The following is a 17,107-nucleotide window of genomic DNA, read 5'->3' on the forward strand; positions in this document are numbered from 1 at the left end:
ATCACATGGAGATGTGAACCCGCGGCTAGTTGTATCAATGAACCATTGAGGGCCACACAAGTACTAGCTTTCTAGATCCCGATGAGAAGTAAAATAGTTCAATGTGTTGAACGGCTTATAAATGAGTTTATAAGCGTAAAGAAAATGGAAGTATGACTTCTATGAGAGAAATGTAAATTTTAATTTATGGAAGTGTTCCTAAATTAAAATTTGGCCAAGTAAATAATGTATTTGAAAATTGTGATTTTCATAAACATTATTATGGACTAAATTAAATTAATTCAAGTGTTGAATTAATTAAACACTAGTGGACCTAGTAGAGTCCAAATAATTAAATTAATTCAAGTGTTGGATTAATTAAATCATATTGAGTCTTGTAGAGCTCAATTAAAATAATTATTTAACTAGTGGGACTTGGGTAAATTCAAGTAATGTTTAATTAGTCTCAAATATGTTTGAGATAATTAAATTTAGTCCATGGTTTTTAATTTGATTAAAAACCATATAATATACATGCATGGGAGGTGAAAGGTTGGGAGACTACTTTTTGTGTTTTCAAGGCATGGCATGCAACTTTTGTTTTTGCTTTTCTCACAACCAAGACAAGAAAATTAAGACACACTCCTTCCCTCCCACTCTCCACCTTGGCCGAAATTTTCAATTTTTCTCTCCAAGTTTTTCTCTCATTTTTCTTCTTCAAGTGTTGAGGAAGAAATATTCTTCTCATTGAAAAATCTTCTTGTTTTTCTAGTGCAAAACAAGAAGGGATTTACCTAGCAAGTGGTGGGCCTAATTTTGAAGGTTGGAAGCTTGTAGATTAGTCATCCTTTGAAGAGCTAAGGTGTTTACACCTTAGTTGGAGCCATACATCAATCCTTGTGATTGATAGGTACATTTCTTAACACACTATGAATGTCATTTTATGTTTATTGTATTTGCTACACAAGAATGTTGGTGGCCGAAAATTTTATGCTAAAATCAAAATTTTTGTGCTTCCGTTGCGCTTCCGGTCACCGTAACCGATCCCCTTTCAAGTGGTATCAGAGCTATGGTTACGATTTTGTGTAGCATTTGCAAGATATTATATTGAGATTGATTTCTAACCGCATGAGTGTAATTTTTGCAACCAAAACCGAGGCATTTTGTGGGGTGTTTCGGGCAGCATGTTGCTGCCCGTTTCGGGCAGCTCGGGCTGCCCATAGTGCTGCCCGTTTCGGGAAGCAAGGGCAGCCCGAGGGGCTGCCCGAACAGCCCCTTTATATTTAATTAAAAAAAAAAAAAAATTTTTTGGCATGTTGGCCGGAATCCGGCGACGGAGCTCCGGCGACGGCGATGACGACTAGGGTTTTCAAAATGTGTTTTGAAATATCAAAGTGTCACGGGCCTTGAGTTGTTGGACCATTGGATGGCTAACACATTTGTGAAATTTTAAATGGGCCAAAATGTTTTTGGTGAAAAATGAATTTTTGGGCCCTTAAGTTTAAATTTACAAAAGTTGCAAATATTTTCTCATGAAATAAATAATTTAAGTTGGACTTTAATTATTTATAGTAAATGGTGATTTACAAGAAATTCGGTTATAAATAAATTAATTTGAAAGTAGACAAAGGTGTTTGTATACTTTGTTAATTTAGTTTATAATCGTGGCGGTTAGTGATTGGATCAAGATATATAATATTGGATCAATTAATTATTGTGATAATTAATTGATGGTGTATGATATGTGATATTATGCATGAAGGATGATCAAAAGCCCAAGCCCAATTTGCTAGGTGTATGCTAGGATATTTTGTGTTGAATGATTGTAATAATTATCAAATTTATAAAGTGGGCTTGGTTTATGGCCCGTTCCCACCCCATGAGATGTATCCCTATTTGCCATGGATATTTATTTGTAAATATTAGTATAGTGGATGATCAAGATTGGAAGATGGTGGCCATGATGATTATGAAGATCGAAGACATGTAAATATTGGAAGCTAATGTAATAGTTGCATTTGCATCCCGTGCATTTCCCTAGGATTGGACCTAGGCCCGTGTTTAGCTCACACGGGCCATTAGTGTTGGGGCGATTGATCATCCTTATTTTGTTTACTGTTTATAATATATGCATGATATGTTATAAATAATGAGTATGTGCGTTATTATTATGATAATAACAAAGTTGCATGAATCCGGCAAACATACGATCAAACATGGCGAGCTTTTAAATAAAATTAATGATGAGACCTTTCAAAATTAAAAACCCTCATTTTGAATAAGATTCAAAATTAATATCAAGCCCGAAAAGGGGAATTATAAATTTGTTTATAATTTCCATGTCTTCCATCGACAATGGGTGCATGATGAACGCTACCCGTGCTCGGGGCTCGGCTCATATTATTGGGGGGGCCTTGGGTGCCGGAAAGCTGTGACATCCATTGACATGGTGATGTGAACTACGTGGAACTCCCATGATTTCGGCTCATATTATTGAGGGAACTCATGGCGACCGTCCATTAAGGTTCAATATCGATGGGTTAGGCTTGACACGTGAAGATGAACGACGTCATATTATTGGGTCCTAATCAAACGTGAGACAAAAGTTTACGTAGAGGGTTGCATGGAGATGCAATTGGAAACTACCTTTTAGGAATTGTGATTGGCTGATATTATTCGGGATCATAATTCGCTAGTTGGACCTTACGTACCTACTGAGGAAAGGAGTTTCCCGTTTTCACTAGAGGGTAGTGAAAGATGTCAAAACAGTGGGAGCGAATATTTATAAAGTAAAAGTCCATACTTTATATCTTACTAAATATTTTGAAATAGTCATCAACATTTATCTGTTTTCACTTTTCAGTACAAATTGACAATGTCTTCGATTCGCAATCCGATATCTGCAATACTCGACAAACACATGTTAACCGGACCTAATTACCTCACTTGGCTAAGAAACCTAAAAATCGTCTTGAATTCGGAAAGGATAGCATATACACTTACTGAGTCGCCCCCTGTTGAGGCTCCGACTGACTGCACTCCTGAGGAATTGCAGACTTACAAGGAATGGTGTGACCATGACTTGAAAGCCAGGTGTTATATGCTGACTTCTATGAATGATGAGCTACAGAGGCGTTTTGAGGATGCAAAGAGTGCTGCTGACATTCATTTGCATCTCAAGGAGCTCTTTGGAGAGCAAACACGGCCTCTTCGGCATGCTACCGTCAAGGAGCTAATCACTTTACGCATGCGAGATGGGGCCTCGGTCCATGAGCATGGCCTAAAAGTGATTGGGCTCGTGGACAAGCTCGTTGGCATGGATTTGATGTTGCCTTTGGAGTTGACCACTGACGTGTTACTCTTGTCACTGCCTAGCTCGTTTGATCCTTTTGTGGTGAATTTCAATATGAACAAGATGGAGCCGACCCTTGAGGAGTTGGTGAACATGCTTGTGACCTTTGAGTCCACCATCAAGAATGAGAAGCTGGTTCTTTATGTGGGTTCTTCATCTGGTACGAAGATTGATCCACATGGGAAGGGAAAGAAGCGTTCTTTCCAACGTCCCAAGAAGAACGTGCCCTTGATGAGGCAATCTCCGAATCCCGTTGTGGCAGCCACACCAGTTAAGGCTGACAAGACTGCTGATGAATGTCATCACTGCAAGAAGCCTGGACATTGGAGGCGTAACTGCTGGGAATATCTTGCCCAGAAGGGTTCTGGAAATGGTATGTTCTTTATCGAAGTAAACATTTCAATTAACTCTACTTCTTGGGTATTAGATACCGGCTGTGGCTCACATCTCTGTAATGAGTTGCAGGTGATGGGAAGAAGTAGGAGGCTCAAGGAAGGTGAGACCTTCTTGAGAATGGGCAATGGAGCAAGAGTTGCTGCCAAGACCTTAAGAGATGTTTACTTATTGTTGAACAATGATTTTAAGTTATTTTTAAGAGATGTTTTGTTTGTACCTGATTTGGTAAGAAAACATTGTTTCCATTTCTATGTTGATAAAGATGGATATTCTTGTTTATTTGGCAAAGGTGTTTGCAATATTTACAAGAATGAATGTTTGATTGGTACTGGTGAACTTGAAGACGATCTCTATAACTTAAAATTGAAAGATATTCCACTAAATGTCCATTTAAAGGCAGACACCATATGAGATATGGATGGGTAAGTCTCCCAAATATTCTTGTCTTAGAATATGGGGGCCCTGCTTATGTGAAGCAGGTAGTGGGAGATAAAATTGGATTGTTGATCCATTTTATGTAACTTTGTGGGATATCCAAGGAATTAAGTTGGATATTGTTTCTATCATCCCCAAGAAACAAAGGTGTTTGTTTCTAAGAATGCAACCTTTTTGGAAAAGGAATTTCTATTGGATAGAAAAGGGGAGATGATAGAACTCGAAGAGGTTCGAGAGACACCCACAATTGTAGAACCCACACCCGAAGAGCCAAGAGAGGAGATACAAGCTCCTAGAAGATACGAGAGAGTCTCGAGACCACCTATGAGGTATGGTCTGCTTCTTGAAGAGGGCCATGATGAGCCTATTCATGGATGTGATCCAAGGACCTTCAAGGAAGCGTTATCTGATGCCGATTCATCCAAGTGGCTTGAAGCAATGGAATCTGAGATGAATTCCATGCATTCGAACCAAGTGTGGGATCTTATGGATCCACCTGAGGGAACGGTTCCCATAGGGACTTGGGGCGGATGGGAAGGTATTGACCTTCAAGGAGCGATTGGTGGCAAAAGGATATACTCAAAGACAAGGAGTTGACTTTGAGGAAACCTTTTCTCCAATTGCAATGTTCAAGTCTATAAGGATATTGCTAGCCATGGCTGCATGGTATGACCATGAGATATGGCAGATGGATGTCAAGACAGTCTTTCTTAATAGGGATTTTAAGAAAGTGATTTACATGTCTCAACCTGAAAGGTTTACATCTATCGGAAGTGAGCATATGGTATGCAAACTTCAGAGATCTATTTATGGTCTAAAGCAGGCATCTAGGAGTTGGAACCTCATATTCGATAATACAATCAAAGAGTTTGGTTTTACTAAGAATCCTGAGGAACCCTGTGTGTATAAGAAGGTCAGTGGGAGTGTGGTGACATTCCTTGTGCTTTATGTTGATGACATTCTACTCATTGGGAATGATGTAGGAATGTTGCAATCAACTAAGATATGGTTAGCGAGTAAGTTCTCGATGCAGGACTTGGGTGAAGCATCTTTTGTATTGGGAATACAGATCTATAGAGATAGTTCAAGAAGATTGCTTGGTCTCACCCAGTCCACATACATGATACCATCGTGAAGCGGTTCTCGATGGATGAGTCCTAGAGAGGACATCTACCAATGTGTCATGGCGTGTCCCTATCCATGTCTATGTCTCCCAAGACTGATGCAGAGATAGCGGCGATGACGAGCATTCCTTATGCATCTGCGATTGGTAGCATCATGTATGGGATGATATCTACACGTCCTGACGTGGTTTTAGCACTAAGTGTAGTGTATAGATATCAATCGAACCCTGGTCTTCCACACTTGAAAACTGTGAAAGACATCCTCAAGTAATTGAGAAGGACCAGTAAGTTGTTATTGGTCTATGGGGTGGAGAACTGAAATTGGAAGGCTATACCGACTCTAGCTTCCAAAGCGATATCGATGACTCAAAGTCAACCTCTAGGTTCGTATTCATGCTCATTGGTGCTGCTGTCTCTTGGAAGAGTTCCAAGCGAGACAGTACTGCGGATTCCACCACTGAGGCCGAATACATTGCTGCATCGGATGCAGCAAAGGAGGCTGTTTGGATAAGGAATTTCGTCCAAGCGTTGGACGTCATTCCTAATGGAGTTGCTCCTATCCCGGTGTTTTGTGAAACACGGGAGCCATAGCTCAGGCAAAGGAGCCAAGGTCTCATCAGAAATCCAAACAAGTATTGAGAAAGTACCACATCCTCGGAGAGATTGTGGAAAGAGAAGTGTCTATCGACTAAGTCGGCTCCGCAGATAATGTTGCTGATCCACTAGCTAAGCCTTTACCTGAACCATTATTCGAGATGCATCGCGAATCAATTGGTTTGAAGTATATGGGTAGTTGGCTCTAGTGCAAGTGGGAGATTGTTAGAGTAGGTGCACGTCGAGCCAAGTGTTGGCCGAGTGTTCACAATGAAACTCTATGTATAAGCAATCTTTATTTTAATAATATTTGAAATTATTGTTTTGGCACATCTTTATCTGTATACCCATGCTAGTTGCATAGATAAAGCCCTTGAATATACAAATAGTAGAAAGAATATGAGATGCTCATATGATGAGTATCATGAAACTCATATTTGGAATACTGTATATTCTAAACGGTTCCTAGTCGATTCAGCCGCCGCTAAGAAGGATATAGGCCGCTCGAGCTTGAGACTAGTATCTGCGATGTGAGTACCATGTTTCATTGGTAGGGGACATTGTGATGTCCGAGCATGCAGATAGGTGCTCCTGGTAGAGTGCACTGAACAACCCTCCATTAAAGGACTTTCCAAGTGGTTCTCACTTATCGAGTGGAAAAGTCCTAGTTTATGGTTGTACACCATTAGTCCTTATGACCCGGGACAACATTGAGACTCTATGTGCTAGAATTACACTTTGACTTGTTTACCGACTCTCATGGGGTCATCAGGTGGCAAGGTTGGGTGTTCTGTCGAAACATATAGGAGTCGATGCATTGTAGTCGGGGATTCACCGCTTACCTACGGGTATGGATATCCTATGTGTTTTTCATGTATATGTAGTTTGAAATCTCTGATCAGAGTATGGTGGTAATTATGAAAGGGGTTTCATAGATTACACCATCGATGCAACTACGACATGACACATAGTATCGATTCATTGACAACTCTCGATAAACCAATGGTTGTCGAATCGGTCGGGATATATGAGATGAAGGGACCGTACTGTACGCTAACCATAATTGAATGGTTCTTGCAGGCACTATCATTTGATACCTAGGGAATCATGTAAGCGATGCTGCTAGACGTTTAACATGATTGGTTGGGTACTATCAGACTTGAGTTCTGACGTTCTTATTATCAAGGAGTTGATAAGTAAGAATGGAGCAATTGGGGTATGCTCGAATAAGGACATGTTTAGTCCGAATCACATGGAGATGTGAACCCGCGGCTAGTTGTATCAATGAACCATTGAGGGCCACACAAGTACTAGCTTTCTAGATCCCGATGAGAAGTAAAATAGTTCAATGTGTTGAACGGCTTATAAATGAGTTTATAAGCGTAAAGAAAATGGAAGTATGACTTCTATGAGAGAAATGTAAATTTTAATTTATGGAAGTGTTCCTAAATTAAAATTTGGCCAAGTAAATAATGTATTTGAAAATTGTGATTTTCATAAACATTATTATGGACTAAATTAAATTAATTCAAGTGTTGAATTAATTAAACACTAGTGGACCTAGTAGAGTCCAAATAATTAAATTAATTCAAGTGTTGGATTAATTAAATCATATTGAGTCTTGTAGAGCTCAATTAAAATAATTATTTAACTAGTGGGACTTGGGTAAATTCAAGTAATGTTTAATTAGTCTCAAATATGTTTGAGATAATTAAATTTAGTCCATGGTTTTTAATTTGATTAAAAACCATATAATATACATGCATGGGAGGTGAAAGGTTGGGAGACTACTTTTTGTGTTTTCAAGGCATGGCATGCAACTTTTGTTTTTTGCTTTTCTCACAACCAAGACAAGGAAATTAAGACACACTCCTTCCCTCCCACTCTCCACCTTGGCCGAAACTTTCATTTTTTCTCTCCAAGTTTTTCTCTCATTTTTCTTCTTCAAGTGTTGAGGAAGAAATATTCTTCTCATTGAAAAATCTTCTTGTTTTTCTAGTGCAAAACAAGAAGGGATTTACCTAGCAAGTGGTGGGCCTAATTTTGAAGGTTGGAAGCTTGTAGATTTGTCATCCTTTGAAGAGCTAAGGTGTTTACACCTTAGTTGGAGCCATACATCAATCCTTGTGATTGATAGGTACATTTCTTAACACACTATGAATGTCATTTTGTTGTTTTTGTATTTGCTACACCAAGATATGGAGGTGGCCGAAATTTTTACTTAAAAATTTGATTTTTAAACTTCCGTTGTGCTTCCGGTCACCGTAACCGATCCCCTTTCATTCTAAGGGTCTAGGAGGGTTCTTGGTGGGTCTGGTCATGATTTGGTGTAGGGTGACTCGACGGGGCTCGAGCCAAACACAGAAAATGCGAGGGAGAAGTTCTTGGCAGCAAGTTATGCGTGAGGTTGCTGTCAAGGTTCAGGGGTTCGCTGCTCAGGTTTAGGGGCTTGGGCTGGGTCTCGATGTGGTCCAAGGATGGTTAGGGTCATGTGGGCTCGGTGATTAAGGGCTGGTAGAGTCCTAGGCAGCTAGGAGTCCCAATACAACAAAGACACTACAAACGCACACATGCATGCACTTGGGGTCGAGTTCCAGGAGGTGTTTGAGCGGGCCAGGGCTGGTTCTTTTTGCTGGGCTTGGTCAGTAGGATCCCTAGGTGGGTTGGCTATGGTTTGGCTTGAGAAGGCTTGGGCGTGGCTCGAGTAAATCGGGCGATGGATCGGGTGGTTTGTTAATGTGTGAAAAACGAGATTTTAAAGACTAAAATTGAATCCATGGGTCCACGGGGGTGGCTCATGATTTGGAAGGGTAGAATAAATAATAAAAATGTTATGTTTAAAATTTGAGAACTAAATAATGAGTTTTGGATTTATCCGGGATTTAATCGCCGCACGAAACGTTAATTAAAGAATTAATTGAAACACCTAGTTTAGGTGGAATAAAATTATGGAAAATTATAATTTAGCTCAAATAATTATTAAAACTCTAAGTTTTTAATTTTGGAATTTTATATTAAGGTTTGGTTTAATTCGTGATTAAAACGCATTAATATGTTATATTTAAAAATTAATTTAAAAGTCATCGATTGTGCTAAATAAAAATATGAGAAAATTCATGTAAGCTTAATTAATTATTTGGGACGTGTTAGAGTAATTGAAATTAAGAAAAAGTCAAAAACTTGAAGTTCTACATCTAGGGGTAAAACGATCATTTTACACCTAAAAATTAGTAAACGTAATGGCAGTGTCCTGGATAATGTTTTATGTGCTAATATGATTATTTTCAATGGTTATGGATGTTTACGGAATTTTATATGTTAAAATGATTATTTTAAATGTTTATGGAATTTTATATGTTTAAGGATTTTTGTGTCAAAATGTTTATTTTAACTGTTTATGATTTAATATGTTAAAATGATGATTTTAAGACGTTTATTGCTTTTCATGATTTTTATATGTTAAAACGTTTAATTTAAATTTTTACGGATTTTTAATATGTTTATGGATTTTATGATTTAATATGTTTGATTTATTATATTTATTGGTTTTCATGATAAAACGAAAACGTTAAAAGATATGTAGCATGCTTGGTTTAAAAGAAAAACTTATACGCATGTTTAAATATTATAAAGGGATGAGAATATGAAACGTTGAAGGAAGTGAAGTAATTGTGATTAATACGATGATATGTTGGAGATATCGTGAAGGTTATTGAAACGTCTGCCCTTTTTATTGCTTTAAAAGTACTAGAATTTTTTTTTAAACCTCCCTAGCATCGAACGAACCACAAAAGTTACATAAAATATTTTTAAACCATTTTAAAAGTAAAACAACCAACTATATATTTGAGAAATGCAGCCCATACTATAATCTCTCAAAAATCTCTCACATCATAAATTTAAATCATAAAAATATCCTTAACATAATTTAAAATTAGAAATCATAAACTAGTGCGGAAAACTAGCGTCGGTCCTCGAGTTATGTGCACCTTCAGTCCAGCAAAGTCAACCATCAAGACCTCCATAACATTTTTATCATAATCACCTGCATCAATCACACCTAGTGAGTCTTAAGACTCTACACATCATATTCTTGATAACAAGTAATACGTATAAAACCACAAGCAACAGTGAAAAAGACTTGTACTTAAAATATCGTTTTCATGAAGATGCATAAACTTCAAACATGAACATTTTCGTAAACCTTTTTATGATGCATGAACTTTAAATAAAAACATTTTCATAATGATGCATCAACTTTAAACATAAACATTTTCATCACATGCAAACATAAACCTTAACTTTTCCCTTTTTCCTCAACATGACATAACATAAAACCTTTAAACATGATCATAAACATTTTTCCTTTTTCCTTTTTCCTTTTCTTTTGTTGAATTCAGATCGTTAATTGTGACTTTCCTTAAACCTCAAAAAGTCGATGGATCCATCTACATGAAACCACAGTACTGGGCGGCGAGGACATCAGCGACACTTTCACCGGTCAACTGAGCCTTGGCCTATCCTCTTTCGAATAGAATACGATCGTCGGGGCTCCATTTGGGCCTTTTCCCATAAATGGGCTCCCTCTGGGGCCTTTTCCCCTCACGATATTCTCATTCTTACCGTTACCACATACCATTACCTCATATTCGTAATACTGGAAATACGATCGTCGGCCTCCCACTGGGACCGTCACCCTCACGAAATCTCCAACATTATCGAATTAGTTACAATTACTTCACTTCCTTCAACGTTTAAATTCTCATTACTTTATAAAAATCAGGCATAACGTATAATTTTGTTTTTGAAACCAAGCATGCAACATGTTTTTTAAATGTCAACCTTTAAATCATAAAAAATCCATGGACATTTAAAAATCATTGTTTAATCATGAACATTTCATAAACATTTAAAAATAATCATTTTAACCTCAAAACATTTAAAATAACATTTTGACATATTAAATCATAAACATATGAAATAATATGTTTAAGTCACATGTTTAAGAAATAATATGTTTATGAAACCAAGCATGCAATATGTTTTTTAAATGTCAACCTTTAAATCATAAAAAATCCATGGACATTTAAAAATCATTGTTTAATCATGAACATTTCATAAACATTTAAAAATAATCATTTTAACCTCAAAACATTTAAAATAACATTTTGACATATTAAATCATAAACATATGAAATAATATGTTTAAGTCACATGTTTATGAAATAATATGTTTATGATGTTACCTGCATGATTACATGAATAATATGTTTATGTCACATGTTTAATAGCTCTATGAGGATATATGATTTATATGCTTTAGAATTTTATGCGTGATACGATATGAAATAAGAAATTATTTGATTTCAACGCATATTGGCTTTGTGGTGGAATTGGACTATGTTGATTTTTGGGTTTTAGTATTGATGTTCTACTTTTTGGGGTCATAAATTAATCGTGAAAATTATGAATTCTTTTGGGACACGTAGATTTTTTAAGAAAGTACTGATGATTCGTGGAAACTAGCTGAATTAATTTTGAGAATTTCACCTAAGGAATAATTATTCGAGTATTGCAACGACTTTGGAAAAAAAATGTTTAAATTGGGATTTTAAGTTTTGATGAAAGGTACGATTGGTTATGGGAATAAATTTTGGGTTAATAAGTTTAAAATTTTTTAAATTATGTTATGGGAAACATGTAGAAGGAAATTAAGAATGCCAAAAACTTATGGGTTAATCATAGACTTTTTGAAAGTAAGGATCAAATGGGATGGTTTTTGAGGAATTTAAGAAATAATTTTGCAATTATTGAGGAATTTAGGGACTAGTTTAGCAATAAACGAGAATTGAATGGGTTGATTGATAAGAATTTTGTTGATTTGGGCTCGAAAAAATACTTAGAACCTTGAAGTATCTTGGTTATAATGTTATAAGGAAAGTCCATCAAGGGTTTTTAAGGATGAACCAATACTAGGCATCAAAATTTAAGCGTTAGCGGATGCGTTTGGGATTTTAATGTTGAATTATAATAAGTTGATGTACATTTTGGGTATAATATAAGAAAAGTAAAATACGATAAGTGTAGGCATCCATCTTTTAATATTGGGAATTGTAAGAAAAATTGAAATTCGAGGTTATAATAGTAACATCACTAAGTCATTATGGGTCTTTTTAAGTTACAATTCGCAAATAATGATTTAGAAGGAAAATTTAATTGGGATCAATGAGATGTAAGGACATTCTAGAATTTAAGTTTATCAGAGTAGCGCAGCAGAAGCGTGGATTTTTGGGATACTAGAACTAAGTCTAAACTTTTGATTATTAAGGATAAGCGAATTTCGAGGACGAAATTCAATTTAAGGAGGGAAGATTGTAACGCTCCAAAAATTTGAAGGTCCACGCGAACCATATGCATGCAAATATTAAATTCCTTGTGTATTTTAAGTAATTGTTTTTGTAGAACCTGAAAAACCAGATTACGTATAAGCCATGCATAATTGTTATTATTTAAATTAAAAATTAATTTTATAAATATATGAAGTGTTTAATTCATTTTTAATAATTTTTAAGTCATGATTATTTATTTTAAAAGTAGATGTTAAGTTTACCTTGTCAGGATAAATACGCGAGGCCGGACCGGAGTTTGGAGATTTGAGATAAGATTAATAATAATAAAAATATTCCTAAATTTGATTTAAGTCAAAGAATAATTTAATTTTAAAGAAAAATAATGTTTTAGGATTTATTAAATTAATTAGAGTTAAGTTATTAAATAAGTTCTTTAAGTTAATATTTAATCAAAGCTTAAATTAAAAAGTGCAAACAATTGATGATGAATTAATCTAGGAATAATATATATTCAAGAAAATAAACATAGTATTTGAATACTTAAATTTGAAACCATGCAATCCCATGCAACGTTCTATTCTAAATTGTTAATTTACTAAAATATATAATGAGTGTGTTAAACTTTAAGTAATTAAAATACAAGAATTAAAACACTACTATACCATGCAAGAATTAGTGACAACTTTCGGTCAAATAATAGACAAATTCAAATGGTTAGTAACTCCCCATTCAAGGTATTTCTAAATGGACATCAAGGTGAATTCATTCTCTCATTTAATTTTCTTTAATTAGTAATAAAATTCAAATACAATAATACACCTTAATTCTTCCTCAATTCAATGTGCTAGCAAATAAAAGAGAACATGCAACAAAAGTGAGAAAAAGAATCGGCAGCAAGGAGATTAAGGAAACAATTCAAATCCACTACACTCCTTCACTTGTAACCTCCGACCTTAATGCATATTATTACACCTTTAACACATCCTATAACACTCATATTCAGTGTCTAGCAAACCCACACTCTCACCTTCGAAAAACATCAGAAAAACAGCAGTTTAGAATTGTGACAGCAGCAGCTGAAACAAGAAAGAAATTCCACTCCGCTCCGCCGCGTCATATTCGTCGTATTGATTTGTTTTCTTCAAAACAAATTCCAGGCATGTATATATTGTTTTTTTTTTATCTTCAATCAAGTCCTATAAATATTTTTAAACATTATATGTTCAAGATTCATGAGGTATAAACGAAATTTTGACAGCAAAAATCTGTACACCTCTCGGCCTTATGCTATGTGTCACGTTTGAGTTGATTTTGTGCTTACAGGGAGTTGCTCGGTTCCAGGCACTCAAGGCTGCTCCTAGGCACAATTTAGAGTGTGTTAGAATGTTGTTGGTCCATTGGTTTTAGTCTATACACTCCAGATAAAGAAATGACAGCAACATGTACATGAGTTACAGATCGTGTCAAGATCTTTTGTCATTTGGTTGTTTAGGGTGTGTATTCGAATCCTGGCTGTCCTAGGGGCTGTAGCCATTGTTAGAACCCTCCCTTATCATGTCTAGGACGTGACCAAGTCAGTCTTTCCATGCTTGGTTTACTGCTCATCAGAAAAGTTTTACAGCAACATAGAAGGTGTCCCATGGTTTTCAAATTCTGATTTTTGTGTGAGTGACTTTCGGTTGTTGGGTGGTTGGATAGATTGTGTTTGGCTTGTAGCCCATAACCACGGTTAATACAACACTCCATCATGTCTAGATCGAGCCATGGTCAATCAAATGGCCACCGGAACGACACAAGACAGTAAAACAACTTAATACATCACACTACACCGAAAGTGGCGTTCTCGGTTTGGGAGCTGTGATTGTCCTAGGTGTTTGCTTGGGTTGTGGCTGGCTTTTAGCCCTTAGCCGTGGTCCAAGCCATGCCTTAGGATGTTGGTAAGAGTCTTTGGTTGTTGGTTCAAGCCAATGGTTATTAATTTCAGAGTTTACACCACAAACACACAAGCTGCTACTGCTGTATTTTGATAGCAGCTTTGGGTCTCGGTTTTGGTGGTGGTTTGAGTTCTTGGTTGGCTTTTATCCTATGGCCTTGGACTGGGCAATACCTTAATGAGTTAGGAAAGTGATGTTTTTGGCCGTTTGTGATTCGGTTGATTTTAGAGGTCGTACGAGAATTTACGGTGCAATGTGCCAAAATGACTCTCGAAAGAGTGTTTTATGTTTTTGGATTCCATTCACCAATTTTCGTGTACAACTATCATTATGAATATTTTTCAGTATATTAGGGGTATTTTAATCATGGTTAAACGTCAGTTTAAAGTTGGTTCGGGTTGGTACAAAGCCATGATTGAAAAATTAAGTTGTTGGTCATAAACATCTCGTTTTTGGTTCGATTGTCAAATTTTGGTCAAAATAAAATTATGTGCATGTGTCACATATTAGAATTAGGTTGCAGCTAGCCTGGGAGCGATCCAACTCATTCGGTAAAAACAAGATTATAATTATATTACGTGCATAAAAATATAAAATGTTTATTTTTGAGATATATGCGATATGTCTTGTGGCCAACTTATGTTATGGGTTTGGAAGTCGGTATGCGCAACCGAGGACCTCTCCACCCGGAGACTTACGACCGGTTTACGATTATGTATGGGTACGAATATCCAGTCCAAGGGCTGTGGTGATCTCTACCGCCCAGTATACCGTGGTTTAGTCTGATCAGGCGCTCCCGTTATGTTATGGGCCACTTGCTTAGAAACATTATCTCTACTTGAAAATTATGATATTGTATGACAGAGCTCTAATGAGCAAAGCTTTTACGTATGATTTTCATATATGCACGTAGTTATAATTATTCATGATACGACTTTCACTGTACGCTTTATGATATCATATTTTTACGTTGCATGCCATTTTATGATATATTTATTTGTTATTCACGATATATACATATTGAGTCTTTAGACTCACTAGACTTGATTGTTGTAGGTACTGAGGAGGCCGAGGCCGAGGGCGGAGACCAGTGAGTTGGCTTGCGGCAGCGGTAGTAGGAACCCGAGGATCTCATGTTTTAGTTTATGCATTTTCTTATGTTCAATCTCAGTTTTAATACGTTGGATATATTTTTAAGTTGTTGTTTGAAAACAATATTTGCTTCCGCTGTTAATTTAAAGTTAAAATTATTTACATGTTTATTTTATAAATGAGGCAATATAATTATTTATTTAGAAAATTTTTAATAATTCCGCTAAAATATGAATACGAAATACGGGCCTTTACAGTTGGTATCAGAGCCTATGTTCTTGTAAAGGGTTGTACTACTACTCATCTCAAGAAGCTCATGAAGTCACGTTTTCGGTCTGTAAGTTTTACGTTTACGAATTTCATTTAAAGCATGAAATATTTTAACAGCATGTTTTCATGAAATATTTTATGTCAAGATTATTCTTATGCAGCATTTATTTAAATTTAAAGAAAATAGTGGAATTATGCATGTTGGTTACGTATGGGTTATAATTATGGAACAGCATGCCTCCTAGACGCATTATTGATCGCACGGGCGATGCCATGAGAACGACGAGAGAGATTTACCACCACCCCCTCCACCAGACTTGAATGCCCAGATGTTAGCCGGGATGACTCAGTTCTTCGCATAGTTCGCGGGGAATAATGCTATGGTAGCCAGACAGATGGGGCCTGAGGCTGTCTGTGAGCAGTTCATGAAGATGAGGCCGAAGGAGTTCATAGGGACGTTAGATCCTTTGGTTGCAAAAGGATGGATTAAATCCCTTGAGGTTATTTTCGAGTTCATGGGGCTCGAAGATGCAGATAGGGTTCGTTGTGCGACTTACTTGTTTGGAGGAGACGCTCGCCTGTGGTGGGAAGGAGCATCTATAGCTTTGGATTTGGTTACTTTGAGCTGGACGCGCTTCACAGAGGTATTCTACTCTAAATATTTTACTGACGAGGTGCGTTCCAGGTTGACCAGGGAGTTTATGACCCTGAGGCAGGGAGACATTACTGTTACAGAATTTATCCGTAAGTTTGAGAGGGGTTGTCACTTTGTACCCCTGATTGCAAATGACGTTGGTGCCAAATTGAGGCATTTTATGGATGGTCTGCGGCCGATCTTACGCCGTGATGTTAGGGTGGCTGGCCCTACTACCTATGACGTTGCTGTTTCAAGAGCTCTAGCAGCAGAGCAAGACATGAATGATATTGAGCGCGATCGTCAGGGTAAACGACCATTTCAGGCACCACACCGTCTCTCTCAGCAGCAGCATCCGAGTAAGAAACATTTTCACAGCCCATCTAGGGGCAGAGGACAGCAGCAGCAGGGACGTGTAGTACCAAGGACAGTGGAGTATCCAGTCTGTGCAAAGTGCTCACGCCGTCATGCTGGGACTTGTATGTATGATTCGGGAAAGTGTTACAAATGTGGTAGTGCTGACCACATATTAAAGAATTGTCCTCAGAAGAATCTGCCTACCCAAGGTAGAGTTTTTGCACTCCATGCAGCGGAGACTAACCCAGAGACGATGCTCATGACAGGGAGAATCTTTATAGCCGGTTCAGCTACGAAAGCCTTGATAGATTCAGGGGCTACTCATTCGTTCATTTCAGAAACCTTTGCAAATTCTCTCAAGATCAAGACAGTTGGGTTAGACAAAGCGTATTCAATAGCATTGCCTTCTGGAGAGGAGTTGACAGCTACTAATGTGATCCGAGATACAGACCTCGAACTTCATGGTAATCTTGTGTATGTGGATCTTATCGTTCTGCCGATGCCAGAATTTGATATCATTCTGGGATGGACTGGCTATTGAGGAATAGAGTTTTAATTTATTTCCAGCGGAGATCTGTTCTAGTCCAACC

Source organism: Primulina huaijiensis, chromosome 13 (genome assembly GCF_012295235.1).
Source record: "Primulina huaijiensis isolate GDHJ02 chromosome 13, ASM1229523v2, whole genome shotgun sequence".
Lineage (NCBI taxonomy): Eukaryota > Viridiplantae > Streptophyta > Magnoliopsida > Lamiales > Gesneriaceae > Primulina > Primulina huaijiensis.